The sequence below is a fragment of the Triturus cristatus genome, chromosome 1_1 (assembly GCF_964204655.1).
Source record: "Triturus cristatus chromosome 1_1, aTriCri1.1, whole genome shotgun sequence".
NCBI classification, from domain to species: Eukaryota; Metazoa; Chordata; class Amphibia; order Caudata; family Salamandridae; genus Triturus; species Triturus cristatus.
In genome coordinates, this window is record NC_140579.1 from 312,184,759 (window position 1) to 312,188,883 (window position 4,125).

Sequence of the window (4,125 nt, forward strand, 5' to 3'; positions counted from 1 at the left end):
TTGTGAGATAGTGCGTGAAGTGCAGACCACCATTGAGAACAAGAGAAACTGTATGGCATGATTGTGCATGTGTGCTATGATTACACGGTATGAATGTGTGTGCATCTCATGCTTAGGTCACTTGAAGAGAGCGTCACTGTATGATTGAAGTGCTCGTCCACCGATCAAAGGGAGGAGAATAAAGAGTCCGACACCCCCTAAGATGAACTACAAAATACTGAAAGTACGCAGCATGCATAGGAAAGGAGGACAGGAAAGGAGAGGTCCCGATACTCAACGTAGCCCTGAGTCTCCGTCTTAAGTTTCTGCGCTTGATGCATGTACTGTCACACCCTATCCGGCATTTGTGTGTACGTGATCACCGAATTTATGTCTTTTCCCCGCTTGTGTTTTCTTACATGGAACAGACCCATGTTACTCCATGTTGTGTGTGCACCAAGTGGCCTATTATCTTACCCATGTCTCTCTCGTTTTGTGTCGTATGTATGCCAAATAGCCTACTTGATGCACACGTCTCTCTCTCTCTCTCTCTCTCTCTCTCTCTCTCTCTCTCTCTCTCTCTCTCTTTATCTCTCTCTCTCTCTCTCTCTCTCTCTCTCTCTCTCTCTCTCTCTCTCACTCCCTCCCTCACTAAAAAGCCTTCTTACCCTCTTTTCTTTTTGAATAAATTAACGACACATACCTCCTCGGTAAGTGTATAATTGGCCTGGAGCACGGTGGTGTTCGAACAAATTGACTGAAACAAAACGACCGTACTCTGCCACGTTACTACCTCTCCTTTCTACAAATATTGAGCTTAATTGGCTGAGAAAAGAAAGGACAGGTAAGACGACTGATGTCTCCCAATTTGGCCCTCATCACGGGGACTATATGTCAGTGGTTTCCGTTTTTCAGAGCTTTAACAACACCATCTCCACCGCCCAGAATTACCCCCCGCCCAATTACCCCGAAATAGAATGTCTAAAGCACCCCGTTCTCCCAAGATAACCCCAGCCCTATACTAGCCGCCTCAGAGTATTCGAACGAAACAGCTGATGACCTTATTCACTAATAATACATCGCCTAAACTGATAAAGGGTTACCTATTGTCGCCAGCAAAAATAATGCTTAGCTTATGTTCCTCCCCGAAATGGATACTCGTGAACCCGTGACAGTAGCACCTCGCACTTTCTTTTCATAAACTTAGCAGTCCTCGGAAGGAAATATGTATTAACAAAACTTGTGTTGAGACGAACGAGCCTCTGCCGGAGAAGCCGGTTCGAATTTTTTAATAGACTAGAAGGTTGACAGATGTCAGGCTTCCTGCAACCAGTATCGGGCGCAGGAATCGGCACCTAGAGGGCCAGACGATGGGCAGGGACGCCCACAGAAACTTGCACCACAGCAATGATTAATAGATTAGTAACGCACACACTAACATCAGAGTTAATAGACACCAATCATACAGCAACCGATAAAAGCATGTCCGCAACCACTCGGTGGTTGGGAGAGAGGATGAAGTATGTAAATGTCTTCCCTGCCAACTCTCTAAGATTTTTGTTTCTTGTACCCATTTAAAGATAACGTGCTGCCATCGGAAGGGGGGGGTCGGACGTGACGCACAGCCTGGCTGCAGACCATGGAACATCTATGACATCGACCAAGGGGGAAGCTACGAAGCAAAAAGGGCGTGAGACGAGACACCATTTTCAGGATGATAAGCGCGAAGGGCTACATCGAGGCCCCCCTGCTCACTGACCAGCGTGCCTTAAGTCTCAACCCGTCGGGCCCGATTGATGGGCCCAGTGCTGGAAGATTCTGCTCCCCTTGGTCCACATTTTTTTGATCCGATCCCACTCCACCCCCTCTTCCCTCGGCATCCCGAAGCACGTCACACCCTTCTCTCTCTCACCCTCTTTTATTTGGATTATGAATCTGACTTACCTACAGAAGAACAAAAAGCAGGTACCCTGTCTCAAAGTACCTATGGTGAACTGTGTTAAGGAACGGGGCTGTGATCGGAGAACAGTGAATGGTCACACCCTGCAACGTGAGAAATTGGATTTGAGCTGGACCTTAGCTCCACCGCCGGTGCTCAACAGTGCCAACGAAAGAAGAACAACAATAAGAGCTTACCAGTGATGGCTCTTTATAAAAAAAGGACACTGGAAAGAAGAACCCATGTCAAAGTTGAAAATCCTCTCCCAACCACCTTTTTATATTAACTATCTTCCTATCAAGTTTTCATGATGTTGCATCAATCACTTCCGACTGTACACTGAGAAGTTAAGAAAATGTAACTTTGTATAGTGACATTCATACAACACCAGCCATGTACACGACTATACTGACTATTTTCGATCCACACAAAGTCTGGGCCTTAAGTAATGTATGAAATATCCCTTGTTTTGCCAGAAACATCCTGTTTGCTTTACAGTATCCTATTTTGTGCTCAAACAAACTCCCCTCCTCCTGTCCCTGGGCCTGACATGCGGCACAGCTGATGTAACTCTGTATGTACTACCTCCTCGCCTACTTTATCACCTGTATGTAACTATAAGCAAATGTGTCAGATTACTCCTGCCTGCCCTAAAAACTCTGTATCTTTAAGGAATGTACGAAAGACATTAACGATATTATAGCTGAAGGTTAACGAAGATAAATGACGGCCAGGCAAGCTGGCGAGATATGTTAAAAGGGAGGACTGTGGAAATTTAGCTTGCAAACTGAACATTATCTGCGCCATCTTGCCTCTCCCCAGCGCTACGCACAGCGAGCACACGGTAGCCATTTTGGGCACCCCACTCTCTCCCCCGCTCATTGTCAATCGCCAGCGCGTTCCCCTGACACTGCAAGCATCCCCCGCGCGCCGGCCACCCCCGCTCTCTCATACAGGCCGTAAACCCTCTCCTTCTGCGCGACCCTGCTACGGAACCACATCCGACCGACATCCCATACATGGTCGTGCCTCTCCTTTGATAACCCCCTTCCTCTGCGCCCCATTGTCCGAACTGGTCCCAGGCCATCACCTAGCCCTGCGGATGCAGTTTATTGCCCCTACTGTAAGGGAAACACCCCACATCAAAGGGATTACGGTGGATCAGAAGCCCCTACCCCCTGAGACCCGGCCGGTTGCTCACACCCCCGGGAATTGGCGGAATATCCAGCTGCGTGATAGCCATCTCCTACTGTGGGTGGGGTGGGGACTTCTACTGTAGATATGTGTGGGAACGAGCTTGAAGTGGGGGTTCCAAGGAATGTCTTCCCGTACATCAAAGCCTCAACAAGAATGTACCATATGTAATAAAGCAATAAACCTGTGTATAAGAGACCAGGTCTCAGAGATGCAGTTAGAGCACCTCGTGACGATACCTTGCTGTCTGATCTGATGTGTTCTGCTCCGACGGAATAAAACTTTGTTTCCTGCCTTCCAGTCTGCGGCGCCTGCCTCTTTCATTGGTAAATTATCGAGTGGTATGAGAGGCGATTACCGCCGGGCAAATACTTGAAAGGTTATCGATTGAAACTGCCTCTACCATTTAACAATTGGCGTCCCAAACGTGGGGCCCATCAGCGACACGTGGATCCAGTGGGAGAGGTCCCGACGACAGAGTGAACGACTGCTTTGTCACTTTAAAAATGCACAGCTGCACCGTATTTATAGAATATGTTGCAACCCTGCATTTCTCCCTGTGCTGGAGCTAACTTTAGCTGCCTAGCTCCAATGCAGGCACCCTTACACCATAGTGCAAGGGTGCCTGTGTTAAAGGGAAGATTGTTCAGCAAATTGCCTATGATTGTTTATGTGCAGGCAGGTCCCCCTTCCTGCACGTAAACAATCTTTAAATGCCGTTTTGTAACTTCTAAATGTGCTGCTTAATGCAGCAAACATAGAAGTTGCAAAAGGACCTTTTTAAAAATGATTGTTTATGTGCAGGAATCATAAGCAATTTGCTGTTTCTATGTGTGCTGCTGTCATCTATAGAGCGCTTGCAAGTACCTTCAAAGCACTTTGCTCTGTTTCCCTATCCTAAATTATTTTCTGCGTCCATAATTCATTGCACTTGTTCTCGGCTCAGTTCATGAAATTGTGATTATAATAAGAACATTTGTGTTGCGGCCATTGTTGTTGTTACCTTACCACTA